We start from the raw sequence: 19,216 nt of genomic DNA, 5'->3' as shown, positions 1-19,216 counted from the left end.
AAGTAGAGGATTATACTCCTCAATTATCTAATAAAATCGAGCGTTAAATTTTCTGTAATGAAATTGAATAATTAGTCTAATTTAGGGGTTGCAAAATAATAAAAAAATTTCTTCCACAAAAGAAAGTTAGTAAGGAAAAAAAAATTGAAACAATCATCAAAACCAACAGCTAGATAAGAGAAGAAAAGGACAAAAGTACATTCAAAGTTGCTACATACAGTTTTATTAGTTGCAACCCTAAACATTCCAGGGATTGAAACTCCAACCCCACCACCCATGGTAATGCCATTCAAAAAAGCCACTTGCATGGAGATTATTATTACACTAACATGAATATACTGGGTTCTGACTAATGTAGTTATAATAAATAGAAAGTTAATGTCCAATAATCTACCATAGGGACTTGGGGCTAATAAAAATCACCCCCCACATGAAAGGGAACAAAATGATAATAAAAAAAAGAAACAGATCTGAGACTTTTGAGTAGATACCATTTTTCCCTAAACCAGAACCCAGTGACTAATTTAACAAAAGTACAGAAGGGGGAAAAGACCTCAAAAAATTTGGGGGAAAATTTAGGAAATCCATGTATGCTAGCAGAAGGAAGGATAAAATAAAAATAAGAGGAATGTCAAAATATGGTGGTAAGAATGTAAAGAAACTCGTTTAGTGCTAGAATAAGAGCCAAAGATCAATATACTAACAAAACCAAGTATCTTTTGATAAGTTGATAGTTGAGGCAGGGGGAAATTGAACATTGGACATCTTAGTTGGAAACACTAGAACGTGCTAGCTGAGCCATAAGACTCTTAGCCATAACAAAACCAAGTATCTCAAAGAAAACTCTCCATAAATGACCATATCAAAGCTATATTGATGGTAATATAACACTCCAAACTAAAGTGCCCCCAATATATTAATCACTATGCTTAAAAAAAGAAAGAAAGAAAAGTAAAACTTACATGTGGCTTCAAATATGTAACCTAAAATGTATATGTAAGTATATAACGTTCTAAAAAATTCCTTACAATCTTCCATTTTCCCTGCATAGAGTTAACCAATGGTTAATGGATGATTCTAGTGAAGAAACAAGCACCAACTCCATAACAAAGATTAGCAACTTAAAGATTTGTGAAGTACTTAAGTATAAAGTTTTCTTTAGCTTTATCAATAACTGACCATCACAAAACATTCTGGATGCACCTCCATACTTTATTGATCCCACTCTTATACCATAAACACTAGGAATATTTACAAACTCTCAATTCTTATGGAAAGATCAATCCAAGGTAGTGTAAAGAAACAAATTCTGAGATCCATGTATCTATGGGTCATTTGATACTAATATTGTCACCTCATTTCTAATTTTTGATTTAATAAAGCTATATTTACTAATACGCTATCTTACTCTTGCTTATCCTTTTTTTTTTTTTCAATTAGATAGATGGGGGAGGGGAGATTTGAACCCTTAATGTCTCTGCTAGAAACACTAAGAAGTGTCAACTAGTTGAATTACAAGGCTCTTGGCTATCTTACTCTTGCTTATCCTAATCTTAAGACTTCCCCAATTTCCTCCCAAACAAAGTAACAATCAAATTTGGCATCTTTTGTTTGGACATAGAAGATCCCATTACCACTAAATATTCTTTATAATTCCAGCTTGGGTTTACTGCTAAGTGCTAATAATTGCATCCCACAATCCTATCTCATCTCCCTCTAATTAAGGCTAGCTAGCCTAGCTTTCTCTAGATCATATACAATGAAGAAAAATAATATGTTCACAATAAAAATGAACTTTTAAGTAAATGACCTTTTCCAGTTAAATCTTAAAAGGAAAAGTAAGATGAGTCTATTACCTGCGTTTAACATATGATAAAGTGTCACAATATCTCTGCCAGCACAAAATGCCCTGCCACTGCCCTTCAGAGAACGCAAAACAATGTTTAAGTTTCTAACTAGTTCTTGAGCAAAAAATAATTACAAATAAACTTTATCTTTCCCACTAGAAATATTACATGTAAGTGAATCCAACATCAAATAAAAGCATAGATGTTTTTTACCTTCATTGCCACAAAACCAATATCTGGATTATTTTCCCAAGATGTATACAAATTTTGCAATCTAGCCCCCTAGAAACCAAAGACAACTCATTAAAAGACAGATAAATGTTTCTAGTTGGTAATACAGAACAACACAGACCCATATAACAAAATCAAAGAATATAAATTTTAGCCACTAGGGAGAAAAACAATAAGTCTACTTGCACAATAAAGTCCCCAACTTTTTTCACAACAGTTGGGTTTGCAAGTTGTAACGTACAAATCATAATTTGCCACCTCAACAAGTTGTGAATTTAGTTGTGTCTCTAGCTTTAGTCAGAGCAAACTCAAGCCATATAACTATGCATAATAATAGTTGTCAATTTAAACACCATAAAAACAATAACCCAAGTAAGGTTTTCAATTGAACCAATTGGATGGTATATAACAACACAGATACAGAGAATTATACAATTAGAGTAAACCCAATTACACATAATGATTCTCAACCAAACATCATAAAAACAAAGACCCAGAAAACAAATCTTTCAACTGAACCAATCTTACAAATTGGGTACCAACCCAATAGCCAAAAACACAAACACGCATAGAGCATCTAGTAAAAAACACACCATTGCAGTACCAAGACAATTGAGCACAGAAGGCCTGTTCAGAATTGCTGTTCTAGACCAAGCTTTGCCCTCAACCAATACCTGCAGAGAGAGACAGAGAGAGAAAGAGAGTTAGTGTGTGGGGGTTAAAGAAAGAGAATAGACAAAAGGGTATTCTTGAAAGTTGAAACTCACTTGGTTGTCAAGTTCATCAGTAATAGCAGTGTCCAGAAGAGAACGGAGATTCCTTGTGTGGTATTGGTTGAGGAAACGAAGACTGCGAATGTGAAGATTGTTGTGCCTCTACAACAAGGCTGCCTTAAACATATGCATCATTTAGCTCACCCACTCTTTCAAATTCTGCTCCAACACAACACAACCCAAGCTCTCTACTCTCTAGTGATAAATTGATAATAAACAATTCTGAGGAAAAAAAAACAAAGAGAAGAAGAACAGGAGAAAGAAGAAAAATATTAAAATATTATTTTTATCCTTAAACTTTTAGTTAAAACTTTTTTTATCCGTAAATTTTAAAATATTTATTTTTCACCCTTAAACTTTGCGAAGCATCCTTTTTTAAGTCCTTGTGTCTGTGACAGTTTTATTTTACCTTGTTAACAGAGTATTGACGTAATATTTGATTTGGACTAAACTATTTTATTTAAAATAAATTATGGTATTGGCACACTATACACGTGATAACAACTTTTTCAAAAGGATGAAATTACCATCATTTTGAGAATGAATTATGTTTGGTAACTTATTTGCATAATGAAAAATAAAAAGTTAAAAATTAACTTATTTTTAAAAAATAAAACTTATTTACCTTTTAGTATAATGGTCACTTTACAAGTACAAAATTCTTGTGGAATAAGGGGCAAAATCCAAAGTTCAAATCTCTAAAAAGGAGTTTCATATATATATACATTTTTTTTTTTTGAGAAACTAGATACATATATATTTAGATTATTTTAGAGTAGAATTTTTATCTTATATATAAAAATAAAAACTAAAACTTATATTATTTTTGAAATAAAGCAAAAACAAAAGAATAGTTTGGGACCACAAATAATAGATAATTTAAGCTTATAATTGGTTACCAAAAACACCCGTACCGTTCTCAAAAAAAAAAAAAAACCATAAAAATTCGAGTCAATATAATTCTTATGTTAGGCCATTCTATCCAACTTTCCTCACTACCTCTTGCATTAGGCAAAACACAATAAACCTTCATTCTATGACATTAAAACCCCAATGTACAACCTCCTCGTAGCCACAACCTCAACCAGCAAGCTCAAAGGAGTGTTATTCTCTCAAACCTAACTACCATAATAATTTAGAAGTGATATAAAAGAATAAGTATAGAGACACATACACACTCAAATTCAGGACATGCTTAAGTGTCACAATGTGAATATTACACATATTTTTTTAGCAAGTACATGTGGTGTTATGTGTAAATACTAAAATTTAATTACAAGTTGACACCCAAACATATTATGAAATTGGATGTGAATGTTGGTATACAATTGAATTGATAATATAATATATTTTCACAAGACTTTTGCAAAAATTAGCAATATATTTTAATTTTTGTCAGTAAATTTGGCTTTTATCCCAAGAAATAGAATCCCCACATTTACACTTTTTTTTTTTTACAACCCCACAATTTTTTTTTTTTTTTGGTACTTATTATTTAGGGAGATGCCATTAGACCAAGTCGGTCATCTTAAAGCAAAACAATTACAAGAGTCCAACATTTTATTTATTTATATTTTTCAGGGACACTCAGATGGTAGAGTTTAATGTATTTGAAGGACTCGAGTAAAACCTGAGGTACCATCACATTCTTAATTATATGAAGAAAAAAAAATGATGAACTTAATTTTTTTTTTTTTTTATAAACTTGTTAATATCTCAAACGTTGTGGAAGTGTATTTGCATCTATTCTGTTCACTACTATTAAGGAAAAGGTTCCATTGAATGGTGCATGGTGACACAATCTGTAACTGGCATGTTGACACATTGCATGGTGGTGACACAATTTGTAACTGTAGGAGGTTGCTCTCTCATCATCATCGATCATCACTCTCATCTCTATTTTTTATTACTGTACATCACTCTTCCATCTTGCTTCCACATCCCATAGTTTTCTTTCTCTCTATATATATCAGCCATGTTTCAACTTCTCCTTCTCTCTCTATCTAGTTCTCTAGCTTGAAGAACCACACTTTTCAAATGGCGAAAAACCCAGTTACTGTTCTAGTCACTGGCGCGGCTAGTATATATACCATTCCTTATTATATGACTTTATTTTCAATATATATTTACTCTTTTGTTTTGGAACCTTAGAAAATGTGGGAAATGAAATATGATTTTCAAATAAAATGAAATATTTATTTATTCTTTATTATGAATCTTATATTATATGATAAAGAAAGCAAAAGCACCTCTCAACTAAGTCTAGCACAACCATTTAGCTTGGTTGAGGAGGTGGTTCGAAGTGGGTCTTGCATTCAATGGAACTTTCGTTCTCATATTTTTCCTTTGATTGGAAAACAAACAGATGGATAGGTTCTTTTATTTCATGACTTTTTTTTTTTTTTTTTTTTGTCTCAAATGCTGTCAAAATTTATCTACAAACAATATTTTAATTATTTATCTTCAAAATTATCCATAACTTCATTTGGAAATCCTTTTTTCTATTCAGTTCACGACTTCCTGCAAAGCTGTTCTGTGATATAATTCTTAATGCAACTGTTTAAATCCAAGCGCGGTTATCTTTGTGATGAGTTTAAGTGCCATTTTTTGTAGATAATCTAAGGAAGTCCTAAAGGTTTTAGGTGCTTTGTTGTTGTTATAATCATTATTATCTTAGTATACATTGTAGTCTTTTCCAAATAGTGGGAAAGAATGAAAATTGAAAGAAAAGCTTGATTTTCAACAAGATGACTGTTGTTACATGTCAGTAATAATGTTAAGGAGCAATTGTACTTGATTTTCAATTGTATATGTTGCCGATTCTTCCTTCTGGACATGATAATATAAAATTTTTGTATCTGTAGCTTAAATGGAATTGACTGTGATTCTGCACTTGCTTTATATTGAACAGGCAGCTGAATCCTTGCATGGGATAAGAATGGAATTGACTGATGCCACCCTTCCTCTTTTGAAAAGTTTGTCCCTTATCTTGAAAGCTAATTCTAGGTAGGTAGAATTATTCTCTTTCGCTGAGATTTCTTAACTTGTATCATGAATATGGTTCAATAGGTGTGGTTGCTACCACAGACGTTGTTGAAGCTTGTAAAGATGTCAATATTGCCGTTATGCTTGGTGGATCTCCACGGGAGGCAATTACGTTGAGGAAGGATATGTTGTCTACATATGTGTCTATTTACAAGGCTCAAGCTTTGGCCTTGGAGGAGCATGCTGCTGCAGATTGCAAGGTGATCATATAAATGCACTTGAGTGTGTAAATATAAGATTTTAGAGACACCCATTGGCTTGTAAAAAACTAATGATTTCATCATCTTATTCTGTTACCATTAGCTTATAAAAATATATCCTAGTACATTCCTCGTCTCACTATCATTTCTTGTCCATGCTCTTTGTCATAGCTCTATAGCTTCTATTTTGTAGTGATTGCTTTGTAGCATGCCTTTTGGTTACCTTCTTTGGTTTTTAATGCAATCTGAATGTATATGTCTTAGTTGTTGTTGAGCAACCTGATCTAGAGTTCTTTTACATCTTAAGACTAATTGATCAGATTTTCTTTATATGTCATGATTTATACCATTTCACTAGAAAGAAAAATACTTCAAAGTCATTGAAGAGAAGTGTTTGTCCTCTCTGTTAAGATTGGAGAAGCGTATGTAACAGTGTCACTAGTTCCCCGGCCCCCTCTCCCACTTTGAAAATAGAAGAAAAAGAAACTTCTATCAAAATGTACCATTCAGGCCAATCTTTAAAATTCTAAATATTTGTATTTGTTTTTTTATTAATCCTCTCAAACATTGTGTCTATGTGCTATTTCTATGTTGTTAATTTTTGGAATCGATGTCATCACCTAAGTTGATGCATTTTCATTGCGTTTATTTTGCAGGTATTAGTTGTTGTCAACCCAGCAAACACTAATGCACTCATCTTAAAACAATTTGCTCCTTCAATCCCAAAAAAAAAAAACGTCACATGCCTAACACGACTTGATCACAACAGAGCTTTGGGCCAAATAGCTAAGAGGCTAAAGATTCATGTTATTGATATCAAGAATGTAATCATCTGGGGAAATCACTCTACAACTCCATATCCTGATGTCAATCATGCAACTTTCACCACCAGAAATGAAGAGAGACTGGTCAGAGAGCATGTTGCTGACGATCATTGGTATCTCAACATATCCAACATGTTTATCTGTTATCACTTTCACATGTTTAAATTACTTGGAAACATAAGTTGATAAACTACTTTAAACTTTTCAAATGGGAGGTATAGTAACTTTGGGTTCAAATTCAAACAACATACCATGATAAACTACTACTTGTTCTAAAAGTTTAAAACTATTAGGAAATGGAAAATTTAATTATTTTTCTAGCATAACTTGTATCTAAGTCAAATACATAATTTTATCAACATTCAAGATTTTGGTAATTGTAGCAATCCCTTCCCCTCAAAATAAGTAGTGATTGGTCATCTTTGAAGAGAAAATTGACCAAGTGAAATTATGTCTCTCCTTAGATCATCTTGATTCTTTTAGTCAATAGCTTCAGGTGTACTGTCAAGTAGTATCCACATGCCAATTACCTAACCTAGGGATCCCAATTTTTAGGGTGTAGGTGGTAACAATTGTTATACTTGAATTTGTACTGATCAAAAATAAAATTTATATACTTCAATTTGTCTTGAACCCTGTTAGGACCTGGCTTTGATATTGAAAAATTATTGAACTCCAAAGTTTTAGGTTGGAGTGGGGTACAGTAGTGTGCATGTTGCCATGTTGAAATTTTAGGTTGCAACCATTTGCAGGATCTTCAACAACCTAGTTATGTTGACAATATTCACATCTCTAAGCATCCTTGTCCACTATTTACTCTACTTCACTCTCAACAAGTCTATTTTAAAAAAATAAATAAATAAATTTTTTTTGTCAAAGGTTAAAAACCGAGTTCATTACCACCATGCAGCAGCGTGGTGTAGAATTATCAAAGCTCGAAAAGCATCAAGTGCATTTTCTGCTGCAACGGTTACTTGTGATCATTTACATGATTAGGTTTTCGGGACTCATAAGGTTGATTCTCTTTCACCTCAAATAGCATTTGATCATGTTGACCTTAATTATTTTCCTTTTAGATTCTCTTTTTTTTTTTTTTTTTAATTACCATCTTTTGTACTTCTTCCTTTGGCTTTGTCATTCAGGGAACATGGGTTTCCATGGGAGTGTATTTTGATGGTTCTTATGGGATTCCACCTGGTCTTATTTACTCTTTTCCTATTAAATGTGAGAATTGTGCAAGGTAAGTTTTGTGGCTTCTATACATTGTAAATGTAACATCTTCTTTCCCTGAGAGTTGAATTTACTTCCAATGTTTTAGAAACTACAAATCACTGTAACTTGCATGGAGGAATATATGTTGTTTGTCAATTATTTCTTATATCTAAGTAACGGTATTAACGAAGGTAGATGTTGAAGAGAGCAAGGATATATTTTTGGAATAGTGTGGACCACCACAATAACATGCACAAAGCTCAGAACTCCCAGTTACCGACGAGCAATAAATAATGATTAAAGAGGGCTGAGAGTAATATAATTGAGGATTCATGAATAAATAGTTATAATTATGAGAGCCTACTATAGTTTTGTGTCAGCATTTTATATTCCAATTTTTTGTGAAATGGTCCAAATTTTATGATATTACTTGCATGATATGAGACTATCTTAGTGCACTCAGTGTTTGGTACTTGTTTATGCAATGGCCAAGCTCAAGATTGATGAGTACTCGAGGGCAATGATGGATGCAACAGCAAAAGAACTCACTGAGGAACAGTTGTAGCTCTAGGATTTTTTTTAGGATGTTCCTCAACAAGTATAAATTACACCATCTAATAAAAAGAAAAATTTTTATATTGACAACAACAACAATAAAAAAACATGCAAATATATAAAGTTTACAATTGCCTTCTACATAGTTTTCTTATCAAATATTTGTTCGTAATTCTAGCAAAAGAATAAACAATAAACTATAAGTTCTTTTGAAATATTAATAAAATTATTAATTATTGTTGTTTAGTTGTTTCATTAATTTGTTCGTCTTTTATAAATTATAATTTGTTATATTGTTGTTTCATTAATTATAAAATTATTAATTGTTGTTTAGCTTAACATAATTTAATTTGTTTGTCTTTTATAATGTATTGGTTAATTAAATTATTAATTATTATTTATTAGTTGCTTCCCCTAATTAAAATTTTATTGTTTATTTTTTTACTCACCAATATATATATATATATATATATATATATATTTCTACTCTAGCCTAATCTAAGTGTATATGTGTGTGAAGTTCCCTCCTGGAGACTTGAACCCTGACCCTTATCCCCCACACCCCACAAACATTTATACTTGTGAAGTAACCACCGCACCAAGGGTGCATGGTGGTCTCACCAATATTAACTAATAACAATCTGTTACTTAAAATTTATTGTGAAATATTGTGAAAATATTGTGGTAACATTTATCAATTGTGATATTTTATTCTTTTTATTATTTTTCTTTTCTTTCCTTGCATCCTTACGTTTTTTTTTTTTTTCTCTTGTTTTTTCTCTTCCACACACGCATCCCCATCTCCACTCCTCTCATATTGTTTTTATTTTTCCAGAACTCTTCCTCCACACAACGTGTCCTCTCTGCTTTTATTTTTCTTTCTTCATCTCTAGCTCTCTCTTTCTCATTCTTTTTCTCTCATACTCTCACCCTATCACACACACACATTACCGACGAAACAAAGCCAGGATTTAAAGCTATGATGTTGAAGATGGTAGTGGCAGAATTTAAAGCTTGCTTCGCCCAAGAGAAGTGTGAACAAGAAACGCTACGGTGTTCTCTACTTGTAGAGAAGCACTGTAACAATTCTAAAAAAAAATAGAGATGGAGAAGCTATTGGAGAGGGGTTTGGGGGTGTTTTCTCTCTAAAATTGGTTTTAAAGAAGCCATTGGAGATTCCATTAGGTTAGGTTGTAATCGCCTATATTGGGTTTTGATTTTTTATTTCTATTATTATTATTATTATTTATTTTTGAGAATATATGGGTTTGCTTTACCTTGTTTTTTTTTTTCTTTTTTTCTTTAGATTGGGTTTGTAATCTGTTGATTAGGATTGATGTTGAGCTTTTTTTTCCCTAATGGGCTTACTCTGTTACAATTTTTTTTTTTTTTTTTCAGATTTTAGTTCAAAATTTTATTTTGGGCTTTTTCTTTTTTGCTTGAAAGTAGAACAAATATATATATTTTTTTTAATTTGAGGGTGTTCCTAAATTTTTTTTAAGGGTAAAAAAATTTAAAAATTTTAATTATTATATATATATATATATTTTTTTTTTTTTAAGGTCAGGGTGTTCCTGGGAACACCCTGGATCCACCACTACTGAGGAAAAATCCTTGGCCAAGTCATGCCTAGAGTAATAATGAAGACAACTTAATAAAAATGGAAAAAAGGAGTTCCAGTTTCCTTTGCAACTTTATGTACAACTTTTATCTGTCACATATAAGCTTTATAAGCCTTGGAACAATGATAGAACAAGATGTGTCATTCTGATTTACTTTTCTCATGTGTTGGCAAAAGTGTAAACGAATTCACCAAGCACCTCCCCAATAATTAGTTTGCTGCCTTTTAGATACAGTTCTATGTCACCGATCATGTGTTTTCATTCATTTTCTAATTAGTCATTTAAAGTTTATATTAATTATTTTGGAAGTCCTATAAAACTACTATATTACATGTAATGCATATGTACTATAGTTAATAGTAAAATAGAAACATTTGCTTTTGGGAGTAATTACACTCTTTTCCCTTGTAATTTGGGGAAACCACAATCCATCCCAAATTTGAATCCAAAACTTGAAGGGAAAAAACAATCAACCCAACATCTATTTGACCAAGTACAATTAACCTTAAATATTTCGTTTATAGGAAATGTCATTCATTACCTTAATTCCCATAAAAGGCTGAAGCTAAGATGTTGGTGTGTTTTCTCAATCAAACACCATAAAAACAAAGACCCAGATAACAAATCTTTCAACTGAGCCAATATTTACACATTGGGTGACAACCCAATAGCCAAAAAGACATACACAGAGGAACAAAAGTATCATCCAATGAGAACACATACCATTGCAGTACTAAGACAATTGAGCACAAAGGGCCTGTTCAGAATCGCTATTCTGGACCATGCTTTGCCCTCAACCAATACCTGTAGAGAGAGACAGTGAGTAGACAAAAGGGTAATCTTGAAACTGACTTGGTTGTCAAGTTTATTGGTAATAGCAGGGTCCGGAAGAGAACAAAGGGTTCTTGTGTGGTATTGGTTGAGGAAACGAGGACTTTGAAGACATGTAAGTCCTTTACTTTTAATTAGTGCCTAAAAAGGTGGGTAAAAATTGAGATCATCAAAATCCTATAAAAAAATTGAGATAAGAAATGTAATTAACAGTTATATATAATAATATATTAATAAGTTAAGGGAGATAAATAAAAATTTTCATCATTTTAAAGGTGATATGTTGTGATTAGTGCATATTGCATACTAAAAGTAATGCTAATGACAGATATTTGTTCAATTAACAACTTAAATTGTGAAAAAAAAAAAAAAAGGTTATTAAGTTACAATCTATTTTGCATAAATTAACAATATATATCAATCAGTAAGTATTGTTATGCAATAAATTTTTTGATCTTTTTTTCATAATTGCTATTGAAGTGACAGATTGTGAATTAGTGTACATTAAAAATGATGCCAATAATAGTCCCAACAATGAAAGTAGGGATAGACCCAGGATTTCAAGTTAGGGGGGTCGGAGATAAGCACAAAAAAGAAGAAAAAAATCAAATGCGCATCCATATATTATTAACAAACTATCAACCAATACAAATACACAAAAGCATTGTTTCTTACTATATTAAGATGCAAACATCTATCAATAAAAACAAAAGACACAAAACACTATTGTTTCTTAATACATTTTCTATGAAAATTGAACTCGACACTATGAACTTATTATGCACTACCAACAAGCACTTTCCTAACTTTACCATTTTTATTCCTTGAAAGTTGAACCAATGTTCCTCTTTTTATTACTTGTCTCTATTATTGCCCGTTTCAAGTTGTTTCGGGGTGATAGGCCAAAAACATATTGACCCCTTGTAATTGAATTAATCGATTAATTAGCCAATTTATTAATTAATCAAATTAACATGAAAATGCGTGGTAGCACAAACAAATCACCAATAAACTAATTATGCAGCGAAAAATAAATGATACGGTGATTTGTTTACGAATGGGAAAAACCTAACGGCAAAAACCCCACCAGGTGATTTTCAAGTCACCACTCCCGAAACTCCACTATTATCACAATAAGCGGTTACAAGTAAAGGAATCTCAAGTACCTTACCAACCTATAGTTGAACCCTTACCCCAATACCCAATTGGACTTGTTCTGTAGTGACAGTTTCCCTTTCTGATGCACGGCTCCCAAGTACGTGACTAACAAATTGCGTTGATCCTAGTATGCGACTTCAATCACCAACTAAGAAGGTTGTTGGCTGCAAAGTTCTTCAGTTCATCCACACGATGAAGATCAAGAAGATGCTTAATTACAAAACCCTATGGTGCACATACACAGCAACTTCTTCAAGAGAAAGAGATGAACTAAGGGCAAGAACTTCGTCTCCAATCACAATTTGCTTGAACAGAGTTTTGCCCAATGCTTGTGCAACTTGTGAACTACTTGACGGCCCTTAAAATAATCCTTTTATATGTTTAGGGTTAAGAGAAAAGAAGACCTAAACACATAATCACGGATTCCAAGAAATCATATCAGAATTCTGAATTTCTTAAATCTCGATAGATAAGCTATCAAGCAGGTGTCGAGACACGGGCTGAACAGCTTCCTCAAGCCTCGATAGATGTAGCTATCGAGTCAGCTGTCAAGACTTAATGAATTTGCACTTCTCAGCTTGTTTCTTGGACAGACTTGATGACTTCAATACTTGATCTTGAAACCTTGTTTCTTGAAGTATTTGAACACATCATAGAACTACCCAATTACAAGTAAAGTGCATTTTGTCAAAGGATTAGCCAATTATATAAAATCATGACATATGTTCTTAACATGTGAACCACATATGTCCTAATAATCTCCCCCTTTTGGCAATCCGTAACAAAACCACAACAAACAAATGAACATATGAGAAAAGTCATAAATCACTCAACTCATATTCACTTGTTGAATACAATAAAATCTATCCTAACACAAACTCTTGAAAAACTTTGCAAGAAGAGAGTTTATGGCAAGTAGACTTTGACAACCTGTATTTCTAAAACACTTTAAACAAAACTCATTAAGGCATCTTTGTGTGAAACAGAAATAATAGATTGCATACAAGTAATAAGAAGTATGTGTATAAAGGGAGAAAAGAAACAACACATGAAAGGATAGGTGAAAAAAACAACATACATCAACATAAAGAAAGAGATAAGTACAATGTATGTCTATAAATGGTCACAAGGCCTCATGTACAAGAACAAAGTATCTATAAAGGAAAGAAAGGAAAAGATACATAATATCCTCACTACATCCCTCAGCGCTCAACAACACTCCCCCTAACCAAAAGACCAATACTAACCCTCCTCCTAAGAATGACTACTCTCATATCCAAAACTACTCTCCCTTTTTGTCACGAATGACAAAGGGTAAGGGTGTCAAGTAGACCTCTCATCAGTAGAGCTATCATCTTCATCATCATCATTTGAAGCATCGTCGTCATCACCGTCATCATCATCCTCATCCTCAGAAGCCACAGGAGGAGGTGGTGAAGGAGAAGCCTCAAAATCAAAACCGCCCATGGTCGCCTGTCGCCGTGCTATAAGACCGACACGAACGTTCACCTGATACAACTCCGTAGAGAGTGTATCGAGGCTAGCATCCATGCACTGCAACTGGGCCATTATGTCTCCAAGAGTCACATCGCTCGAAGAAAAAGAGGGAGCAAATGTGGGTCAAGCAGAACGAGATGGAGTCGAATGGGAGGGAGGTGTAGAACCCTGCTATCGCGACCTAAACTACGCCTTACTACATTCTATGGTAGCAGCGTCAATGGCACACATGAAAGTGAAGGGGTCAGATGCGGGAAAAGGAACAGAAAAATGGCTTAAAATCCTCATGATAGCAGAAGGAAAGATGACCTTATCACGGGACATCGAATCTTGAAAAACATCTATCAAAGACAAAATAAAGTGGGAGGGAAAGTCTATGGTAAGATGCTCACGAAGGGATAACAAGAAACGAGCACGGGACTCCGTAATGGAGTTGTAGTGCAAGAGAGGATAAAGTACAAAGGTCATCACCATGTTAAAAAACTGCGGGCCTTTAGCAAAAGTCGAACAGTAAGTGAACTGGCACTCACCCCACTTCGAAGGACGCTCACAGAAAGCGGACATGAGCTCATCCTTGGACACAGTCCTTAGACGCTCGAAGGAAGGATAGTTGGGAAACTCTATCCTAGGAACCCTAAGCACATCCGTAACAAGCTGTGGTGTGACAGGAATACAAACACCTCTGACATGAGTAATGAAATGAGGTACAAAATGGTCAATCCCGTGCATCTTGGATTAGAACTCCTAAATCAGCACGAGAGGACAAGTGACAAGCTCATCACAAAGAGACTCCCATTCCCGACTGTGAATAACAGTGGGAAGGTTGGTGTCAGCAAAATGACCTAAAATGACTTAGCGCTCCGAATGAATGCCTCGTCGAGAAAAGTTCTCCAAAAATTCCTTGTGAGCATCATCATCACGGAATCGAAGAGAGAGAGGTGCATGATCAGAAGATGAAGAAGCACCGGAGCAAAGAGGGTTCTGAGTCGGAGTAGATTTACGCTTAGGTGCCATAGACACGACTAACGTAAACAAAAAGAGAGGGAGAGAGAGAGGAAAAGACAATCAGAAAAGTCCCAAAATAGTTCACAATAAGAAGAATATGTGAAAAGAAGTACATATGCATGAAGAATGCATGAACATGTGACGTGCAAAGTAAATACATCATGGGCTCAGCCCAATCCAATCCTATTAGCACACAAAGAAATTACACACATCTAAATGCATGATAATACTGTTATAATGCAAATGTAATGCAATGCATGAAGTTTTTAAGATCAAATCTTCAAAAACTAACCCAGAATTTCAACAATATCTCATTAATTTTGAAAAAACCCCAAATTAAAAAAAAAAATCCCAAAACTTATGTTTCAAAAACATGAATGCATGAAATGCAAGAGAATAGAAGCTTACCATGTGAAGAAAAGCTTGGTAAAGCTTGAAGAAACCTTGTAGAACAAATTTGAGGGAAAGAAGAGAGTGTATGGAAGAGAAAATAGAGATCAATCGAGAGAGATATCGAGAAAATGACAAGCAGATCACACAAGGAGCTTAAATAGAACCTTTAGTAAATCTCGACAGATGAGGTGTTGAGGTGGTGTCGAGGTATCTGTCGAGTAAGTGTCGAGAAAAACAACATCGACAGATCATGTGTCGAGAAGTTGTTGAGGAAAAGAAACACCAGAAGCAAGAGATAAAGCTCGATCAATCCACCAGGTGTCGAGAAGCTATTGAGGGGACAAAAACTTTCTCGATCGATCCATAAGGTGTCAAGGTGTTGGCGAGATTGCGATAAGAAAAAGCTTAGGAAGCTCGACAGATAGCTAGCTATCGAGGAGGTGTCGAGCCAGCTTTTCAAAATAGTATTTTGAGAAGAGAAAAACACAAACATGAATACAATCAAGCATGCAACTCAACCAATTATCTAAACAACATATTATGCTCTCAAAAACATCTCTCAACAAAGATTTTTAAGCACATGGATCTCAAAAACACACACACACACTAAACAAGTCTATCCAATTTTATATTCCAAAAACAAGTCAAGACAGTTTAGTGAGCATACATTAACACATGTACAACCTTGTGATAGCCAAAACACATTGTACCTGCACATGTATCAAGAGTAGCAAAGAATATTGCATGTTGTGTATGAAAAACATCGCAAGATTACATGAGTGTATACATGTTATGACGATTTGAGATATGAGAAAATCACTTTAACTCACACATAATCATAACTGTTTGATGGGGACTATCACCTTCGAGGTACATCCTATAAATCTCACATCTCCTAGAATACGCGCTTGCAATCATTTTTAAAGCATTTTTGATCTTTTTGCTTTTGATTTTTCTCTGCATATATTTTTTTTCTTTAAGCATATCATGCATGCGCATATAAGAGAGAGAAGAAATACCCAATGATATTTGACATTCCAATTTTGCTATACCTAAGCACACAAATGTCATTGACACTGCACTTTTGCTATGCCGAAGCATACAGGTGTTATATTATGATTGGTGGACAACAGTGGTGAGATCGTTATTTATGCCTTTCTTTTAGGATTTTCTAGTCCTTCCTATCAAAAAGAGTGATATGAGTGTTAAGTACAAGAGATAACTTAATCTTACTCATCACAAACAAGAGCCACAAAGCTCACTTGCTTAGCTATGCATAGAGATGCTCATCTAAGTTACAAGAGATACAAAGTTTAGAAAACTTTGTTTTAATGGCCATCCAAGGTACACAAGTACCAATGTACACAAAACACACTGTTTTTGTATTTTTTTGATTTTTCAATTTTTTTTTATGAAAAACAAAAACAAAGCAAAACTGAAAAATAACCAAACAAAAACATGTTAAACAAACAAAGTATAAAAACTAGACTGACTTAAAACTTGAAAGCAAAACACATAAGTAATGCACGCACAAAAATAAGAAAAGAGAGAGAAAAGTGACAGAATCACTTGGAGCCCTTTTCTTTCCACACCCTGAAAGAACCTTTCCTTTGATTAGACCCTTGAGCCGGCGGTGACGGGGAAGAATTAAAACCGTTCAAGTTCAAAAAGAACATGAGGGCTTTGAGAAGATCTCTAAGGGGAGCAAGAGAGGATTGAAGCTGATTTTGGTTCCCAGATGCTATCATGCCATTGCTCTGTTGAGTGGCTAGCCACTTGTAGCAATTTGGTCGAGCATGACTGGCAATTCCACAATGATGACAGATATGCTACTTCTTCTATTTAGGCTTTTAAGAGTTAGCCTTTTTAGCCCTAGGGTTCTTAACTTCATTCTTATCTTACTTAGGGGGTGCTCCTAAGGTAGATTTACATTTGTCTATGTTCTCACTAGCTAATTCAGTTTTAATCTCATTGTTCTCAATTTTAACATTATTAGTAGGAGAAATAAAAACAGTAGTACTAGAAGAAGCAATATTAGAGGAAGAGAGACCATACCCTAAACCTGTTTGGTCAGAAGCAGGTTTTTGAAGGATGAGTATCTCATCAAGTTTTGCACTTGAAGTCCTCTCCAATTGAGCTCTGACTTGAAATAGATCCCCCTCAAGCTTCTTGGTCTTCTTAGCTAGGAAAGTGTTCTCGAACCTCAGTGCTCCAATAGTCTGATTAGCCTCATCAAACTTTGTGGAAAGCTCTTCACGGTTAAGTTCCACATCACTAAGCTTTTTGGTGGTTAGCCTATACAGTTTCTCATGCTTCTTAGAAAGCTTGTACAATTTCTCATAGGTTGTATGGATGTCATCTTGATCATCCATCTTCTCAAACTTGGATTCCACCAATTCCTCTTCTTCAACCACATCTTCAACAATCCCATCAGTAGGATTAACAGTGGCAGTGAAGACATTCAAGATTCTGTCATCCTCAATGTTGGAATCATCCTTAGGCTCGGTTTCGCTTAAGGTAGCAGCAAGTGCCTTGCTCTTCCCAATGATTTTGAGATATGTAGAACACTCATGTTTCATGTGACCGAAGCCTTGACACCCAAAGAACTTTGGTCTTATGGGAACAGTGTACTGACCACCTTCCTTAGCATCCTTCTTCCCTTTGTCTTGGCCTTTAAACTAAGAAGAATTGGATTGCCTGCGGTCCTTGTTGAAGCCCTTTCCATTTGTGTTCTTCATAAACTTCTTGAACTACTTGGTGATGTAGGACTTCAACTTGGAATCTTCATCATCTGAAGACTCATCTGTTTCACTACTCTTGGCCTTCAGTGCCATGCTCTTGCCTTTACCCGTCTTGCCAATCCTTGTCAATCCTAACTCGTAGGTCTGCAAGTTTCCAACCAGCTCAGTCAAAGGAATCTTTTCAATATCCTTTGATTCCTCTATTACTGTGATCTTGGCATGGAATCTCTTGAGTAGAGATCTGAGCACCTTCCTTACAATCTTGGGTTCAGGAATAGTTTCCCCAAGATTGAAGGCTGAGTTCACTATGTCCTTAAGCTTGGCATAGAATTCGTCAAACAACTCATCCTCCTTCATCTTAATCTCTTCAAAGCTTGTAGTGAGCCTCTGAAGCTTCCTCATAGGTTGTCTGGAGGATGGTCTAAGCCTCCTTGGTAGTTTCAGTTGAGGATATCTTCTTAAACTCCTCATTGGTGACCGCACTGAACAACGCATTCAATGCTCTGCCGTTGAAGTTTACCGCCTTAATCTTGGCATTATCCTAGTCAGCCGGTGCATCTATAGGCTTAGTCCAACCTATCTCCACAGCTTGCCACACTTTCTCATCTAAAGACTGCAAGAAAACTCTCATGCGTACTTTCCAGTATGCATAGTTAGTGCCATCAAATAAAGAGGTATGATTAACGACTGTCCTCTATCAATGACAAACAGGGGTCAATGGATCAACACAGTAAAGATTAAACCCTATTCAGAGTATGCCTGCTCCGATATCACTTGATAGACCAAAAACAGATTGACCCCTTGTGATTGAATTAATTGATTAATTAGTCAAGTTATTAATTAATCAAATTAACATGAAAACGCATGGTAGCACAAACAAATCATCAATAAACTAATTATGCAGTGGAAAATAAATGATACGGTGATTTGTTTACGAATGGGGAAAACCTAACGACAAAAACCCCACCGGGTGATTTTCAGGTCACCACTCCCGAAACTCCACTATTATCACAACAAGCGGTTACAAGTAAAGGAATCCCAAGTACCTTACCAACCTACAGTTGAACCCTTATCCCAATACCCAATTGGACTTGTTCTGTAGTGATAGTTTCCCTTTCTGATGCACGGCTCCCAAGTACATGACTAACAAATTGCGCGGATCCAGTATACGACTTCAATCACCAACTAAGAAGGTTGTTGGCTGCAAAGTTCTTCAGTTCATCCCCACGATGAAGATCAAGAAGATTCTTAGTCACAAAACCCCACAGTGCACATACACAGC

General features: G+C 34.5%; 2 pseudogenes; one reads left to right on the top strand and one right to left on the bottom strand.

The window, feature by feature from the left end:
- LOC115986280 overlaps nt 1-2,986 on the bottom strand; it is a 36,388-nt pseudogene extending 33,402 nt beyond the window's left edge.
- A 2,734-nt stretch (nt 2,987-5,720) lies between these two features.
- LOC115984795 lies at nt 5,721-8,697 on the top strand (annotated as a pseudogene).
- The last annotated feature ends 10,519 nt before the right edge of the window (nt 8,698-19,216 follow it).

This window comes from Quercus lobata, chromosome 4 (genome assembly GCF_001633185.2).
Source record: "Quercus lobata isolate SW786 chromosome 4, ValleyOak3.0 Primary Assembly, whole genome shotgun sequence".
NCBI classification, from domain to species: domain Eukaryota; kingdom Viridiplantae; phylum Streptophyta; class Magnoliopsida; order Fagales; family Fagaceae; genus Quercus; species Quercus lobata.
The sequence above is the reverse complement of the archived record's forward strand: the minus strand, read 5'-3'. Positions and strand labels throughout refer to the sequence as shown.